At 37.0% G+C, this 19873-nt stretch overlaps 1 long non-coding RNA gene across 1 annotated transcript; it reads left to right on the forward strand.

The window, feature by feature from the left end:
• Positions 1-6346: 6346 nt before the first annotated feature.
• LOC132111124 (uncharacterized) lies at positions 6347-16207 on the forward strand. Its single transcript, XR_009424736.1, has 2 exons — positions 6347-6412; positions 16005-16207. It is a non-coding gene; the product is annotated as an uncharacterized LOC132111124 (long non-coding RNA).
• Positions 16208-19873: the final 3666 nt, after the last annotated feature.

Genomic DNA, 19873 nt, shown 5'->3' on the forward strand with positions numbered 1-19873 from the left:
TGTTGGGCATTATTTTAAAGCTTTTAAATGTTTGTCTCTATTTTATTGCTGTCATTCTAAGTTTAGTTAATGTGTTTAAACTAACTTTTTAATGCCTTTAAAGTCTTGAGTGCTCAGCTTTCCTCTCTTCAAAAGCCCGGAGGTGAATGCAGATGTCATTTTACAAGGTGCCACTGGTGGGAGAGTTCACACCCACCCTGAGATTCTGCAGGCACATTCCCAGTTGGCCAGTGGATAACAAGAGATTTAAGCAGAAAGTTCTAAAGTTTTCACTTTATTTCTAAAGCCTCGTCAGATCAAGAGCTCTGAATTTATCTTAATGCTCAGTCAGCATCTAAAGGGAAAATACAACTGGAAAACAAAGTGTTTTGTAATTCTGAATGAGCCTGCTTTGTTTTCCTAGTCTCACTTTTGTTTTTTACAAAATATTCCACCTTTTACCCACCTGTCCATTCATAAATAATACATTCTCTACATATCTAAACATATTTATAAATTTATACATATTTTAAGGAAGCCATCAGAAATGTTTAAAGAATTATTGTGTTCGGTTCTATGGTTTGTAGACCAGCCCTGTGTTTTTGAAACATAGCAGATGGATTTGATTTACGATGGAAATATTCTGGTTTAGTTTGCATAGAAACAATAAAACTTTTTTTTTTTTTTGTTACGGTGCAGAGCTTATGAGGAATGAAGTGACTGTACTGAAGTGGGTCACCAAAATGAACTCTTAAACTACTTTTTCTGAATGTGCTGTTAACAAGCATTGTATTTTCAAAATTTCATTTGTTAAAAAAAGATGTTAAAAATTATCTTAAAGTATTAGAACCTCATTACTCACAATAAAACATTTCAAAGCCATGGAATAAGAATATTCATCAAGTAATTTTGGATTAAATCTCATTAACCCTTTAGATTATCATCTGACTGTAATGAGGGAAGTTCCATTTACAAGAGGTGTCAGGTCATCCTCAGATCTTGCGCCGTCCTAGTCGCCCCACATGGAGTGTTGGGGGTCTTGCTGTGGAGTACCCCTGAGTTAAGTAAACATGCTGCCAACAGGGAAACTAGAAGTGTTATCATTGACACGAGAAGAGCCTTCTAGGGTCTAAATCCAGCCCTGTAGACTCCATGCCCCCCATATGCCTGCAGAGTGATGGAGTCCCACCCAGACATACCAGCCACCAGGGTGACCATATCTATGTCAATGTTGTGGTTAACAAAATTAGTTTTTACTGGAACAATTGACCCAATCTAATTTGCTAACTGCTAGAGCTTCGTAGTTTAAATAGGATTTACCAGCTTCATTGTTTTGACTAAAAGACATTCTCATATTATTCTGTTCCGTTCCATCAGTTTGGCCAAATAAATAAATAATCTCTGTACCGAACTCATAATGTCAAACCTCCCAAAAGAGCACAATGAACCCATGAATGAAATTCTGATATTAAATTAGTTCCATTATAGATTTATAATGGTAGATACAGGGGTTAGTGGTCACACTTTTTGTGTAGGTACATATATTGAACAAAGATATTGAACATTTCCACCGTTATTGTGCAGGAACAAGACTCATTTTAACACAAACATGTTCTCACACTTTGACACTAAGTTGTCAAAGACTATTTAAGCAAAATTTTAATTGTAAACTAATTATGAAAAATTGTTAAACTGAAAATTTCAAAGGTAAAAATGTGAATAAAATTGCAGCATATAAAGCACATGTGACTACTTGCCTCAATAAAAATTTAACAAGCAGTTCAACCTAAAAATGTATGAAAAATGAAATTGAAATTGTATGATTGACTTGTGCCAGTTAGTGTTTTGTGTTTCTAAATTCAGCTAAAACGTGATGACATTGGAATTCCGTTGGTGTTTTAAACCAGCATACAAGACAACTATCAGAAAAATAATCCCATTTTCTATCATTTTTATAGGATTAGATCGATCCTGTTATGTTTTTCATCGTCTTATGGCTTTGAATAGCCGTTTAAGCGTTGTGTGGGACTTTGTGGACAACATCTGCTATTGCTCTTTGTGCTGAGAGAGGGAAATCACATTACGTTTGTCTTTGTCATTGGCTCTATGGCAACTACAGTTGATGAAGATGAGTTGGGAGGAATAAAATTAGCTAATCGAAGTGAAGGAGAGCAAACTGAGAGATCTGAATGCAGAGAGAGCAGATGTTTCACACATATTTACTTATCTCACAGCCAGTGTTTGTGCAGACAATCTTCCAGCACGGTGATCTTCCAATCACTTAAAGCCCCTTTCACTGAGATTCCGGATAATACACGGGTAATGTATCCCGGCAATAGTTCCCGGGTCGTTAGATTTTGGTTCATTCACACCAGGGGCGTTGCTAGGGTCTTGATACATTGGGGGCTTAGCCCAGATCCCCCCATCCACAGCCCCCCCCCCCCCCCGCCCCGCGCTTTTGGTAACTTGGAAGCATTGGGTATTAAACACTTCTTTTACAGCATTCATAAAGGCAATATCACCATTATAACCTAGATCCTGTAAATATTAATGCAACTGAATGTCCTTTCTTACACGGCCATGTTTACTGTTTACATATTGTTTGTTTACGGGGAAGTCGTGGCCTAATGGTTAAAGAGTCGGACTCCCAATCGAAAGGTTGTGAGTTCGAGTCCCGGGCCGGCAGGAATTGTGGGTGGGGGGAGTGCATGTACAGTTCTCTCTCCACCCTCAATACCACGACTTAGGTGCCCTTGAGCAAGGCATCAAACCCCCAACTGCTCCCCGGGCGCCACAGAATAAATGGCTGCCCACTGCTCTGGGTGTGTGCTCACAGTGTGTGTGTGTGTGTTCACTGCTCTGTGTGTGTGCATTTCGGATGGGTTAAATGCAGAGCACAAATTCTGAGTATGGGTCACCATACTTGGCTGAATGTCACTTCACACTACTTTTTGTTCTGTATTTGAATTTTACCCTTAAATTATATTATAACTGCCGGTCCTAATTTTTACTTTTCCACCAGATAGTGTTTATCTGTTTAATAACTCATTTACATGGCTGCTCTTTCACCCTCGCCCGCACCCACCTGTCAGAGTATTGTGTATGCGACTTTAAGAGTACAGTGTATGTGACTTTAAAGGAAGCCCTTTTAAGGTAAAAGCCATATATAACGTGAGCTCGCTGAGTAGCAGCACTTGTGTACTTGAACCTCTGTTCGTTATACCTTTTCTTATTAAATAAGAGAAAGAGTCATCGTCTCTGCCTCCTTCCTTGACACCACCTAATCTGTCATTTATTTTGATAATAAATGGAGCCAGCCTCCAAAAGTGAAACCTGTCCTGTGATTTTTTTTTTGTTCTTATACATTAAGTGTTTGTTGTCTTTACATTCAAATAATAATGTTTCAAATAATCTAGAATATATATGGAATAAATAGCATTCAATACAAAATGAGTATCTCTCATATATTAAAATCATAAAGAGTTTTTATGTGAAAGATTTGCTTTGTTGTGCATTAGAACCACACGAGACATTTTAGTCATATTACAAAATAATTTATTGAGGCCAAACATAATATAACTTTATAAACTGTGTCACTTCACCACGTGACAGCAGCAAGCAGGCTCCTGTGCATTCATTGACATAAACATAAAAATCACTCGCGCGGCGCCGGTGTGAACGCACCATAGTCACCTGACTTAAAGTTCAATGACAGGAATGAAACAATGAATGAGTTGTTGTTAATTCTCCATTTTCACTGTATGTTTCATTAAAAAAACGGCAGCAAAACAGCGATTAAAAGCCGTTTAGCTCGCGTCTCGCGAGATGAGAAAAGTGACATCGGTTGCTATAGGTAACTTAGCCTATCAGACAGAAAAGTTGATGCTAGCGATGTTAGGATTTCCTAACCTGAAATAAAAAGAATGAAGCAAGATATGATTCCTAAAGTTATTTAGTATTTGCTTCGGTAATACCAATTGGGGAAAATCCTATCTTAGACTCTTTCTGTAATACGGCCCCTGGTATTCTAGCTAGCTATCCATCTGAGGGGAATAACGTTTATTTACACATCGTGTTTCAATCGCCAAATCAGATGTATAGGCTACTTCATCTACATTCTTCACGAGAAAAGGATTATGGCTCACAAAATGGATTAGTTATACAACCCGAATTCCGGAAAAGTTGGGACGTTTTTTAAATTTTAATAAAATGAAAACTAAAGGAATTTCAAATCACATGAGCCAATATTTTATTCACAATAGAACATAGATAACGTAGCAAATGTTTAAACTGAGAAATTTTACACTTTTATCCACTTAATTAGCTCATTTAAAATTTAATGCCTGCTACAGGTCTCAAAAAAGTTGGCACGGGGGCAACAAATGGCTAAAAAAGCAAGCAGTTTTGAAAAGATTCAGCTGGGAGAACATCTAGTGATTAATTAAGTTAATTGATATCAGGTCTGTAACATGATTAGCTATAAAAGCTTTGTCTTAGAGAAGCAGAGTCTCTCAGAAGTAAAGATGGGCAGAGGCTCTCCAATCTGTGAAAGACTGCGTAAAAAAAATGTGGAAAACTTTAAAAACAATGTCCCTCAACGTCAAATTGCAAAGGCTTTGCAAATCTCATCATCTACAGTGCATAACATCATCAAAAGATTCAGAGAAACTGGAGAAATCTCTGTGCGTAAGGGACAAGGCCGGAGACCTTTATTGGATGCCCGTGGTCTTCGGGCTCTCAGACGACACTGCATCACTCATCGGCATGATTGTGTCAATGACATTACTAAATGGGCCTAGGAATACTTTCAGAAACCAATGTCGGTAAACACAATCCGCCGTGCCATCAGCAGATGCCAACTAAAGCTCTATCATGCAAAAAGGAAGCCATATGTGAACATGGTCCAGAAGCGCCGTCGTGTCCTGTGGGCCAAGGCTCATTTAAAATGGACTATTTCAAAGTGGAATAGTGTTTTATGGTCAGACGAGTCCAAATTTGACATTCTTGTTGGAAATCACAGACGCCGTGTCCTCCGGGCTAAAGAGGAGGGAGACCTTCCAGCATGTTATCAGCGTTCAATTCAAAAGCCAGCATCTCTGATGGTATGGGGGTGCATAAGTGCATACGGTATGGGCAGCTTGCATGTTTTGGAAGGCTCTGTGAATGCTGAAAGGTATATAAAGGTTTTAGAGCAACATATGCTTCCCTCCAAACAATGTCTATTTCAGGGAAGGCCTTGTTTATTTCAGCAGGACAATGCAAAACCACATACTGCAGCTATAACAACAGCATGGCTTCGTCATAGAAGAGTCCGGGTGCTAACCTGGCCTGCCTGCAGTCCAGATCTTTCACCTATAGAGAACATTTGGCACATCATTAAACGAAAAATACGTCAAAGACGACCACGAACTCTTCAGCAGCTGGAAATCTATATAAGGCAAGAATGGGATCAAATTCCAACAGCAAAACTCCAGCAACTCATAGCCTCAATGCCCAGACGTCTTCAAACTGTTTTGAAAAGAAAAGGAGATGCTACACCATGGTAAACATGCCCCGTCCCAACTATTTTGAGACCTGTAGCAGAAATCAAAATTGAAATGAGCTCATTTTGTGCATAAAATTGTAAACTTTCTCAGTTTAAACATTTGCTATGTTATCTATGTTCTATTGTGAATAAAATATTGGCTCATGTGATTTGAAAGTCTTTTAGTTTTCATTTTATTAAAATTTAAAAAACGTCCCAACTTTTCCGGAATTCGGGTTGTAGGCGAAATAGTAAGGTCCCACGTACTTTATATATACAGTACATGTTGTTCTGCATTAATACCACAGTAAGTACAGGGCTAGGTACGTTAGACCAGGGTTTGCTAAAGAGCCTTCACCGACCTGAGCTTAATGACGAGGGAACGGCGCCAGTAGATAACTCTTCTTGCCTCCTTATTTTACTTTTTAAAAAGTGTCTAATGTCCATAGCTACCACCAGAAGCCACAAACAACAATGACAGTAAAGCCCAAAGCTCTTTCTCCTCAGGCGCGCACTCTACGCTGTAACTTTGATCTGCTTGAACACATTTTAATCGTCTTTAATACATGATTGATTCCGAAGGATAGATTAAAAGACCCGGTCATTTTTTTTTAAATATATACAAATTATTTAAAAAAATAATAATAATTATCAATAAATTAAATTTTTTGAGATCCGGGGCTATAAAAAAAACTGAAGCTGAAGCCCCGAATGCCCATGTCTAACGACGCGCCTGATTCACACTGACAGTGAATTCCCGGAATCTGTGCGTGCGTTCACTCACGACCAGTAAAGGCCCCGTAATGACACGTGACACATCAGGATGTGACGTTTGATGTACGAGTCGAAAACGCTAGGCACGTTAACTTTCACTTAAACTGGCGAACGATCTCAGCTTCAGCGCGGATCGTGAGGAACTAACTGATTTCTGCCTCATTACAGTTTGCACATATTTTTTCGTCGCGAACGTTGATCTACCTTCAAAACACCCGGTAAAAGAGTCGCACGATAACGTGCATCATCACTACGACACACCCTTTGCGGCATCTGGCTTTTATCAGTGTTGCCAAGTCCGCGTTTTATAAGCGACTTTGGGCTTGTTTCTGTAAAGTCGCTTACAAATATTGGTAGTCTCGGGTTGCATTTTTTGGGGGCTTGTTTCTAAAGTGTAGTTGCTTATTTGGGCTTGTTCCCAGCTCCATAATAAGTTATCAAGCAGATATCTTCTATATGTTATCTAAACATATAGATCAAGTGCAGCCCCGCCTCGATCTGCAGTAGCTAATGGCTAACATTGCCCACAATCCAATCCAAACTAAAAAATGTGGCGGATGCACGCGATTGACGGTTAGATATTTACCAGTTTACAGAGGTGTGAGTTACTAATAATAATCAACATTTAACCTGGTAAATTTTTTTTTTTTTTTATTGTTATCCGTGTTATATTCCATATGCAACAGCAATGTGAACTTTTATAAATATATATATATATCCATTTGGTGATTCACTTTTAAATGCATCATTATGCAAAAAATATGAAATTAGTTCTTAGCATGAAAGACCCGCGACTGGCAGATCAGCTAGCTACTTCTTTTCTCTCCAGTACTGTAGGAAGTTAAATCAAATGAAATGTGAAATATGTTAACTGTTACAAGATGATTGACAGGCCAGTTTACATTGAAAGGGTGCATGTAACAGGTGGGACAGAGCGGTCCTTTAAAGATGCAATTGTGTGACATGATAGTATGTCAGCTTGCCTACTCTTCTACTACACACTCAAAAGTGTGTACTTTTTTTTCACCAAAAGATATTGTAAGGGCGTAGTATAAGTAGGCACACTGAGACGCAGGGACAGAGCTCGTTCCGGGACTGAACCATAGACAGTAAAAGAAATGGACACAGCGACCCTATTGGATGTAACGGAGACACGTGAAGTTAATTGGAAGCACGGACTTCCTGGGGGTCGAGTGTACTGCGCAGACTCAAACTGAGCTTGATGACGTAGATGTGACGTGAGCAACCTGTCTGACAATTGTAAGTCTTCTAATAGCTGTGCCAAGAGAAATCTGAATCACCCACCGAATCTTGCAGACGTTGTTGAATAATTTTGTCCCGTTGCTTTAATGGGCTCTCTATGGGCTTCTCCCTTGACTTCATACCTCCACGTCCCCCCGATAGCCTCATAGACAGTAAAAAAAATTGCCTGCGAGCTTCTCCTCCTGTCCATACAGTAATTTCTCTACTGTGCGACAGAGAGTCGCAGGTTATGACGCAATCGTTAGCTTATTTTTTACAAAAACTGCTTCTACGGGGCCACAACTTAAGATACAACGGGAGCCTTTTATACACTTTTCTTTAAACGCCTCAGATGTAAAGTTATTCGCTGTCAAAGTGACGCCAAAATGAATGGGAGTCAATGGAATGCTAACAGCAGGTGGGGGTCCGCTAGCCAATGGTGGCGCCCAGGGGTGCTTCAAAAAAATATGAAACCCTGCCCCCCTGGATTGAACCCGGCAATGTTACTAGGTCCCCAACCCGGGAATGATTCCGGAATCAATCCCGAGACGTGTTTGCGTTCACACAGAAGGCAATCCGGCAATGTTCTGGCAGTTTTCCGGGACCAACATGCAGTGTGATTGGGGCTAAAGGAATATTTTGTGCTCAGTACAAGTTTAGTTCCCAGCGTTTGTTGATGTTGATTACCACAAAATTTTGTTTCCTTGACCCTCATTTTCTTTATTTAAATGTGGCCAATCTGTAAACTTAAAAAAATATACACGATTTTAATAATAATGTATTAATTATTAATTTTAATAACATGATGATGATTTTAGAATTAAAAAAACTCACTAACTCACCTTTTCCTTTGACAGCTTTATTGTCATGACAAACAAGACGCCTTAAACCTTAAAATATTTACATTTAAACAGCTTTACAGCTCAGATAATACACAACAAAAATGTTCAAGGAAAGTCCTTTTATAAAATTATAAGCTTCACATTTCTGCTTTTAATTCTTCTTAAAGCTGGCCCCATTCTCTTCTTATCATGATTCTTATGTTTATGTTCTTTTTATTTTTTTTAAGCAAACAAGTAATTAGTTGAAATAATGTGATAATCAAAATTGTGTCACAAGATGCCAATAGAGCATACAAAAGTCACCTTTAAAAGGATTCAATCAAAGATGATTAGCACAACAAATTTATCCCTCTCTTCAGTCATACTTAAATGTGTCCACCTGAATGCTGCTGGCAGATATTGCAGCCCATGCCACATCTTCTGTTCTATAGATATTATCAGAATGTAATCTGCAACATGTGCATCTTGCAAGCGAGCGGGAAACACTGTCCCACAGGACACAACGTACTGTCTAGGATCTGCATGTAGTGTTTTATGTTTAACCGCTACCGCAAAAATGACTATGGAGCTTTGAAAGGACAACTGTGTCATACACTGTTACAAAATAATGGCAGTAAAGCAGATATTTTAGAGCTTGGGGTGTGTGGGGGCATTTTCCCACTGTTTTCTCATCATTGATGGTTAATGTAGAGAGATTGTTTCTTAGCTGCGGTCTGTGATTCACTGGTAAAATTTCTTTGGTATCATCCCTTGCGATAAGGCCTCGGTTGCTCCCAGAAGTAAAATAATGTAGCGTGTATGCTTTCTGCACTTTTAAGAAATCTGACTTGTCGTTTAAAAATGTAGTTTTTTTTTTCTTTCTTAAAAATACATTTTCAGCAAATAGCAGTCACAATCAGTCACAATTCGTCACAATTCACAGATCATTTCCTCATATTTCACAGTCGTGCAATTGAACTGGACCTTGTCTGATAAGGCTTATGATTAAGGTTTGAATGACGTTTAAATATGACATTTCTAATATCCTGATTTGGTGCTCAAGAACTATTTATTATTTATTATCATGGAAACCATTATAATTTTTTTCAGTATTCTTTGATGAATAGAAAGTTATTTAAAATATTTTTTAATAACACTGTAAGACTCTTTATTGCAACTTTTCATCCATTTGATGCATCCTTTTTGAATAAATATATAAATAATAATAATATATAAAAAAACTTTTTAAAAACGTTTGAACAACAGTGTGCTTCACATTAAATAATCCTATTAATTAGTTTTTATTTTGGAGAAATTTGATTTTTTTAAATCAAATTTTTCTTTTGGAGTTTGAAAGATCAGTCTTCATTCACTTTCATAATACCTAAGAGGAATGTGGGAATATTCTATTAAAACCTGAACTTTCATGCTCCAAGGAAGTAAAAAAAAAAAATTATATGGTTTTGGAATGACATAATGGTGAGTAAATGATAACAGAATATTTATTTTTGGATGAACTGGTCCTGTAAAAGAGGTTTTTGTGTATCAATGATAAATGTCATGGGAGTTTATAGCATAGAAGCAAACTATCCTTTGAATTTGAGACCAATGTATAAAGATGACAGAATGTAGTGCCAAATTAATAATTTTATCAAATAAAACGTGTTTCAAACAACAATTTATCTTTCTTGGTACCGGTGGATTTATTTGTATCTCCAAATATCTATGGTATAATTTAAGCTTACGTAAAGCATTTTGGCTCGATGATGTGATCTCCATTGTTAACATTCTGTCTTTGCACTAACAAGCTTGTTGTTTAAGCAAGAAAGCTAATCAAAACATGCAGGGCTCTCATGCTAATGCCAGGAAACATTGTTCTCAAGCATTGCACAATCTGAAAGTGTTGTCCTTGCCATTTTTTGTCAAAGTACCATATCCTGTTAGTACAGAATTGTCAGGGATAAATGGTCCTGTGTGATCTGTATGTGAAGATTCATCCAGAAGGTTCTGATGCATTGCCAACATTATTATGTAAACGTATTGCACAATTCAAGAGAGTAACTAAGATTTAGAGAAGCTATTAGTTTAGAGTTTAGTTAGAGTTTAAATGGATGTGACATAAACAACCAACACCAATCACAAGTATCCAAAATCAAAAGAATACATCTCTGCTGCTAATCTGAATCTGCAGGCTCTCACGTTGGCAGGCTAGATTTGGTGTGGTGGTGATTGTTTCATGAGGCATCTGTTAGAATGACTATGTGTTAGCTGATCTCAGTTTACTCTCTCTATGCAATGCATTTGCTACACTTTGCTAAAAAATGGACATGACAAACCTGCTCCATTCCCCTGAAGCATGAGCGCAGCACTGAGATTTACTGTTCACCATAATCATTCACAACTGTTCAACCACACTCAGATGCCTGGCTGAATCATAAATCTTCAATACTATACAATCGGACACAGTCAGACACCGCTGAACATCAAACAGACCAAAGTGGCACAACATTCTCACATTTCTTTGGTAGACCGGATTAAGTGTCTTTGCAGAATCCTTCTTGGGTCGATTTTGGTTACCATTTCCATAAATGGTAATATTTACCACTTGTTCACTTTTGTATATATATATATATATATATATATATATATATATATATATATATATATATATATATATATTCATGATTCCTTAAGTTTCCTTTAATGCCATATTGGTATTCTTCTTAAGTATTAGCAATATTTATGAATCATACAGTTTTCAAGCATCATTTGCATATTTTGAACTCTTTTTAACAGTGACTATTTGATTTTAAAATCCCATCATAGGACTCAAATACAACTATTGCAAAAGGTAAACACATTCACTGGTGCTCAAGACAGCAAAATGATGCGTAAACTTTTTGAATTGGATGAATATACTTATTTTGACTACTGGAAAACATCTAAATATCTGAAGGCCATGTAGGCTCTGAAGGGCAGTGCTAAATTAAAAAATACTTTAAACAGAAATGTGCACCTTATAGTTCTGTTCAAATTTTTACACCCTCCCCCCACCCCGAATTTAGTTGTAGCTGTACACACATTTCCAGTTTTTATTCAAAATCTTAAGAAGCATGCGAGACAACATACCAATGTGTCCTAGGAGAAAATGAATTGGCTGAACACATTATAAAAGCGTGGCTCATCCTGGGGTGAGGGAGCCATAGAGGTATCGAACCCAGCAGGGGGCACTTCTGCTGGTTCATTGAGGGTCTGAAATGGCAAGGGACCAGCCGGCTGTGCTTTTGTGCCTGCTTCTTTGCCTCCTCTGTTGTGTCACAAACTTTTTCCTGCTTTGACCACCAGTTTGGCCAATCAACAGATGGAGCAGAACCATACGAAAAATAGTTGCAGCCTTTCACTGCAACAATGCAGGGCTCCAAAAGTTCTCGACATCTGTAACCCATGGGAAGATCTGGAGAACCTGAATTCTGATTGGTGGAGTTTCAAAAGTAAAACAGCTTTTAGAAGTCAGAAGCATTTACTGTAAATATATATTTTAGGAGGTTTAAAGTTGTCATATGACGTTGATAAAAAGAACATAATTTTTTTTGTATTTGGTATAATGCAATGTGTTTATGCGGTTTAAGGTAAAAAAAAACATTATTTTCCACATAATGTACATATTGTTGCTCCTCTATGCCCCGCTTTTTGAAATGCATGGATTTTTACAAAGCTCATCGTTCTGAAAAGTGAGGTGTGCTCTGATTGGCCAGCTATCCAGTGTGTTTTGATTGGCCGGATCCCTCAAGCTTGTGTCGGAAATGTTACGCCCTTACCATACTGTGATGCCGTGTCCCAGTGCGATGAGACAAAAATTACAATTCCCATAACAAATTAGGTATTTTCTGCATCCAGTGGGGGCATATCTACTTAATGACTTAAACTGTCTTTTAATGCATTGCATTGCATATCGTGCTGTGTAAACATAAGGCCATTTCTGCATTTGTTTTCGGAGAAACAACAAACAACGGCATTGGTGGCATTATGCAAATCTTCCCACATCGTAAAATAGACATATGGTGGTGTGTTTAAACGAGGCATTTTAGGAGGTCATGGTTGACTCTTAACTTTGATAAAGAATATCTCTTTGGATTTGAGACTTTAGTCTTTGCAACTTCACAGATCTTATTTATGCACCAAGAGCTTGTAACACTCCAAAGAGAAAGGAAAAATTGTTAAAGATGGACTGTATACTGATACAAAATCAACTGGTGTTTATTACATTAAGTAATTTTTTAATTTTTAGTCAACATTGGATGAAGAGTATATCGGGCATATACATTTAATGTTAAAGTATAATTTTCATACATAATTTTTTTTAAATGTATTTGTATCTGTGATGTCTGTATTCACGTGTAGTTTATATTTCATTTTAGACAAAAGAAAAATTAATAATAATCAAATATATCATTCATTGGCCAGCTATCAATCTCTTATTCCTTATATGTACACTACCATTCAAAATTTTGGGGTCGGTAAGATTTTACAAAATGCTTTAGAAAGAAGTCTCTTGCTACATTTATTTGATTAAAAATACATTAAAACAGTTATACAGCAATTATTCTAAGTATCATTTATATTGTGTAGCAATGCAAAAGTCTTTGATCAACTTAATGCATCCTTGCTTAACATATATTTTTTTAATTCTTACTCGCAACTAGAATTGTGAAAATTTGTGTGTGATATAAAAATATTATAGCCAATATTAATATACGTAATACTTGTTTGTATAGTTTTCATGTTTTAAAGTTTTGTGAAACCTCAGAATACTGCTTTCATCCTGACTACATATGTCTTTGAGTCTTCATTTGTTTTTTGTTTTTTTTTGTCTCTTTCTGTCTTTTTATAAGTGGTTGCCCAACACTGAGGGCTGGTGTAGAATTAGAATTCCTGTAAAAGTCTGAATTTTGGCAGGATGCTTCAGCGGTGTCTGAGAACCCGCCACCTGGCCTACAAAGAAGCTAAAGCAGGCAGTGAATTAAGCCTTCATAAGATTGCCATTACTACTCATAATTGTTTTTTTACATACAATGCATTTATTATAACTAAACAGACTTTACAAAGAGTTTATAAATAAACAGTTATGTCTGCAATAGCATCAAATAAAGAAGAGAACGTTTAGCAAATTGGTTGTCATTAAAAAATTGAGTCATTAGAATTTATTTGTTTTATGTATTCAGTTTTACATTGTGTTAAAGCTGGATTTTGTCAAGAGTGATGACAGAGATAGTCAGCAGGTTATGGACACTCAGTGGGGTGTGAGAGCATTTTGTGGGAGTAGACCAGGGCAGAAGGATCTTTTGCACAAATCAATCAACAACAGCAAACCCAGAGGGTCTGCCTGCAGAGAGGCTCTGATTGCCCCATCGCACTGAAAGCCTGTCCGCTGCCATCATGAAGCAATACATCCTGTTATATGATTCCAGATTCCTAATTTCCTCTAAATCACAGTGGAATACTCAGGGTTTCTTGAAGAGGTTAAGAACAGGACAGAGCCATGGCCTGATAGCAGCCAAAATGAAAGGACATCATAGGTTGTTTGTTTTCCAGTAAAACCATAAAAAGTTGAAGAGTTTCTTGATAGCTCCAAGCATGTTATTGATGATTTGCAATGAGTCAAAACTCATACTGAAAGTGTAACATTTTTTTCAAACACATGGAGCAGCGAGAAAGAGAAACAACAGTCACAACAAAGAACACAAACTACAGTCTTTATCATTCATAAATATTAAGCATGCTCAGACAGTGCAGACAAGTTTATTTTGTCATTGAAACTTAAAACCACAAAGCCCAACATGTGCCTCAGGCAGCGGAGTGAACAAGAACATTTCTTGCTTAAAATCCCCTGACTTCTAAGAGCAGGAAAAAAGGTTACGACAAGATGGCTCTTTTACTTGTTTGAAAGAAGGTCACATTAGTTATATCAGGATGTTTCGGGATCACGAATCACTTGTAAGTGACTCCTTAAAAGCTGCTGACTGTTAGATTGAGGCAGTAGAGCCAGTCTAGGTGAAATGTGACCCAGACATGTAGACATGGTGCTGCTATACTGCAGCTAGCCCTTAAGTGTCTTTCTTCATGGATCCGTGAGCCACAAAGAGTTGGAAAATGACAAAAATGTCTTAATGGAGTGGTTGCTAAGAGGATCCATTGTAGCATTCCTCATTTGTAAATCACTTTGGATTAAACAAAAACCTCCGCTAAACGAATAAATGTAAATGTTTGCTGTGTTAACCTCTTTACAACTTCCTCCTCAGCTCTCTGGCTTACTTTTAGAAATGATTTCCTATGTGATTCCTCTGAGATTTTGATGTCTATCCATCAGTAAGTGAACTTCCCCTTTTCAAGAGTTTCAAATACTTAAATTTAGATCAAATGTATTATTCTCAAAAATAAAAATACATTTTAATAAATTATTTTTCATTTATTACAATAAGGACTATTAATTTAACTATTATTTAGTTCATTATATATATATATATATAAAATCAATTCTTAATCCCTTTAGTCTAGATTGAACACACTGACAAACGCACTGCAAAATTGCTCAGTGTGAACTGTATGAAAATAAAAATAATTTTTATTGACTGCTAAGGACACTCTCTAAAATGTGTATTCCAAAAATGTAAAAATCTGCAATATAATCATTTTTCTTTGGTGTCTTTTCTCCCCAAATATTGAATTATGTAATTCAAATTCTAATAGTAATTGAACTAGTTAAAACAAGTAAAGATGCAGTCCTCCAGCTCCTGAATTTTAATGAATTCAGTCATCTGTTGGTAAAACACCATGACTAATGCCACAGAGAGTTCTTGTTTACTCTGTGAATGGGATCAGCATGTGTCAGCGCAAAGTCAGTAGAAGTGAAGAGGTGAAAGACTCTCGTATAGAGCACACCACAGTGGCCATCACTAAAGACATGCTGCTGTCCCTCAAACTTCTCCTTTCTCAGAGCTGACACTTAAACTTTATTTACAAGCCCTGTCTGCATCATAAATCTACATCTGTTCACACTTTACAACATGTTCATCTTGATTTCAAAGATTCAGACGGAGTAGGAATGTTTAAGAAGGATTTCAGATGCTCCAGCATCCAGGCATTAGCTGTCAGTCACAGTGAGCAGGAAACTCTCCTCTGTTTGATGAAATAGACTCTGGTGAACATTTTTGTTCAATTATAGTATGTGACTTCAATTTTCAGTTGCTTGACCTTTGTTGCCTTAATGGCCTATGTTTCTTAATGGCTGTTATGATTCATTGGCCTTTACCATGTGACCTTTGGTTACTGGTGATTACAGAATATGAGTGATTGTGAGTAAATGTCAGATTTTTGTTGTTCTTGTACAGGACACTGCTTGTTTTTTATGGCAATAATACCCATAATAAGCTAGGGATTGTCACTGCTTGTTTCTCCACAGTCTGCGCAAATTTTCTCTGGTTACGTTACTCAACAGATGCCTGGCCAGCTTTATGATGGACGGAAATCTGGCTGAGCCAAAGAGAGAGAGAAAAAGGGGACACAGCTGAGCGAAGGTTGTTGCCAGGGCTGTGTTTGATTAGCCGCTCCGGCCGCGCTCTGTTCTCAATTAACTCCACAGTCATTTCTTTTCTTCTTTCTTTGAGGATTCTTTATTCTGGGTGGCTTGGAAAGACGCACGAGGGACTATCAGCAACCCAGCATATATTCTCAGCCTAGAGAGAGGCAGTAAAAGTGTGTAATTGTCTTGCTGATGTGAGCATGCTCATGTTTTAGGCTTGTGTTATTGTACTCTTTATCAGCTGATCACCAGTTTTACTGTGCAAAATTAAAGCATGAATTTGTCGAATGTTCTTTACTTGCATGATATGCTGAAATTATATTTTAGTATCCAAAATTACCACGTAAAACTGGGTTTCCTGCAAAACATACTCCTTTTGAAATTAATCAAGGCATCAGATCACTTGTGCTTTATTTTTGTCCTTAAGAAAACATAAGTAAGGTTAGATTATATTATATTAACTTTATTTACTAAGTACAGAACCAATGAAAAAAAAAAAAAAAAAAATATATATATATATATATATATATTTATATTATTGATTTACATTATGTAATAATTATATATTATATTTCATTCTAAATTACAATATAACATATTACATTAGATTTTATATGTTATATTGCTTACTGTTTTATTTCAAGTGACATGTGACGTGAATTCCTACACTGCTCAACACTGGAGCTTATCTGCTCTCCAGATCATTTGATTGGATGTATTCAGGGTTTAAAGGAGGGAAAGGCCTTTGATTTTTCTAATTAAGAGTTTGGGGCACATGCAAGGGCCGTTCCTTCAGGCGTATCTGTAGGGTGTCCAGCTGTGTGTGAAGTCCGGGGTGAATCAGTGTTCTGGCATGAGCTGAGACTTTCCTGCTCCTGTGTGGCAGGTCTCCATAAAATCCTATCCAGATTTCTCCGTGTTCTTATCATGATGGAGAGGGCAGGCGTCCACAGGAGGTCCTCCACTTAACACCAATTTGCCTCCCTGCAGGTGCTCTTTGATGTGGCCATCATAGGGAAGAGGGAGGGAGCCATAAATAAGTGAACTTTCTTAAGTTACCCCATCATTACACGGCCACATGGACCAGGCTTGGCAACCTTTCCGGTCCAGAGGTCGTAAACCCACCACAGGCTACACAAACAGGACCATGAAGCAGAGGAAACTTCACCGCACACTATGTACAGCTAGCCATGACACATACATGGAATATTTCAAGTCTTAAGATATGCTGACGGGATTTTGCTTTTATTTATTCATTGCTATGTTTTCAAGTTTTCTATATACAATTATATGTAATTTTATAGATTTCATATATTTATTTATTATATTCATATAATTATATTGATATATTCTATATTTTTTTTAGTATTCACAAATATATTCATATATTTCATATATATTTCAAATTCTTTATTTATTTTTTAATTACTTTTTATTTATTTAAAAAATATGTTATTATGCATATGCAATGGGGACAGAAAAGTGCAAGCCAATAAATACTAAAATACTGCACATGTTCCCAGTGACAAAAATCCCCAATCGTTGAGGAGAGCTTTTAACGGTTCCTGCCAAGCATGCAGAACAAAACCGTCTACAAAGAGCTTAGCGTTCCATTGCAATCAGTGCACCTCTTGCTTTAGAAGCAACTTAAAAATCCTGTCATGTTCCCATGTCTTGAAAGGATTATAGTGCCAGTTGGCAAGCAGAGGGTGTTGACAAAGGCCTTCCTTTTCAATGAGAAAGACCACTGGCCTCAGCAAAAACCCTTACTTACACCTACCATACATTATATATGTTTTATGTTGAAAAGGCTAACATATGCTAAAAAAAAAACTGCTGTGTAATAACAATCCCACAAACTTTAATTTGTACCATACGGATGTTGATAGTGTAAAAAAACGACAACGAGTCTATGCAGAGTCACAGTGGGATTTTCCAAAATGCTCTTTTCACAAATTATTTTGTTATATTGCAGAGTTTGAATTAGAATGATCTCTTTTTAGCTCTTTAATGCCTTAGAAAGCAGGCGAAATGTGTCTGTCTGGCAAGGATTTGTTGAATAGGGTGTTGGTGTTGGCCTGCCGCACACAAAAAGAGCCCTGCTTGGTAGGTTTGAATAAAGAACACCAGAGTGAAATGCAGGGAAAGCACTCCACTGCATCGAGAGGGGTCGTCTCCGGATGCTGACAGAATTCTGTTAACCCCTGACTTGCGTCTCAAAAGCATCCATTGTAGCAGTAGGCTGGATGTGCGTTTTGGGGCGCTTCGGGTGTATGTAAAATAAGCCGTCTTCTTTTCTTCCCTTTGACATATCTTTCACCCCCTGCTTTTATTTCACACAGATCTTTAGATTCAATTTACCTCTGATTCATGTCTATTGTAACACATTATAATGGTCAAGTACTTCTGAAATAATCTGCTGTTTTCAGTTGCAGGGCTGCCTTTGAAAAGCAAGCCTGGTTTTCAACTGTGCTGACTTGAATCCCATTAACACATAGTAAACATTATGCATAAACATGTTTGAAGTGGATCACAGCCACTGAAAATAGTCTAATATGCAGTATTCAAAGACACAATGCACATGAATGAAACAAATGTCCCTGCTCTGAATTAGAAATACTTCCTTTTTGTTATGCAAAGCTCAGTTTGAGTAATCTGTGTTTATGTGAGGTAGATTATGAATCCAAATTTGAGATCCAGCAGGACAAATTGTAAAAACAGTGCATGTGTCATTTGAGTAAGTCTAGCCTGAACATTTTTACTGGCCAGTAATCTATAATATAAACACCAAGCAATGATGGAAAGTGCTTTATACTGAGCAACCTCGTCTACAACTCTTATAAAAACCATCTGCTTATAAACACAAAGAGTGGGTTAAATATCTAATAGAAAATATTTTATATATATTATATATTAATGCTATCATTAGTAACAGATATTCTCTGAAAACATGTTGTGAATTTCTACATTGTTTTAAATATAAATTTGTATTTAAAATATACAAGGATAAGTAAATAATAATAATAAGAAAGCTTTTCTTGTTTTCAAACATAAATCTTACTAATATTAGTGATGTAAAATGATCTTTTTAGTATACACAAATATATATTTAAATATAAGTATTAAGTAGCACAATTGCAGCACATTAGTTTCACATTAGTTTTAAATTTAAAACTATAGACATATCATAGTTTTTGCGAATCAAGCATATTTAAAATCTAGCATGCTTTTGAAACCTTATTTTTCATTCCTAATTATCTTTTATTATGAGTGTAATTTTAACAACACAGGTTAGGCTATTTAGGCCTTTATGAGCAGCAGCTGAGGGTCTGTGTGTCTGCATGCCTCCCTGTTGTTCAGGCCTGTGAAAGCTCACTAACCCAACAGTCATTTTCTCGCACTCACGACCAAGCTGTGGGTCAGAGGCTGCAGAATGACATGTGCTCGGGGCACAGTGACAGCCTGAGCTCTATCTCCAGATGTATCTCAGATAAGCTTGCCACCTGGTGACAGGCAAAAGACAAGCGCTTTGGTTTTTCTTACGCCTTCATAAACACAGCTACTGATGAGAACTTCGGCTTTAAGGAGATGAGCGCTGATAGCGGAGATTGTTAAACCTCAGGAAAGGAGACCTTAAGTGAATTAACTGTCGGAATTAACACTCTTAACCCTTCACTACCTTTGACTGTGCAAGTGAATACTGGATTCTTAATTTTAGCACACTATGCATCTTTGGAGCATGCTAATGTAAAATACAGGGAAAACAAATGCCTTGGCTGATGTTTCATGTGTGATTTTAAGCTTTAGATTTTATCATACAGTTTTCTGTGTCTCATACATTTTTAAAACCTGTCATATTGTCAGTTGTGATTAAAGATGGTATAGTGAAGTGAACTTCATAAGTAACTCTGTTTTATGAGCAATGTTATGTAGTGGTTTATTTCTCTGTTGATG

This window comes from Carassius carassius, chromosome 30 (genome assembly GCF_963082965.1).
Source record: "Carassius carassius chromosome 30, fCarCar2.1, whole genome shotgun sequence".
Lineage (NCBI taxonomy): Eukaryota > Metazoa > Chordata > Actinopteri > Cypriniformes > Cyprinidae > Carassius > Carassius carassius.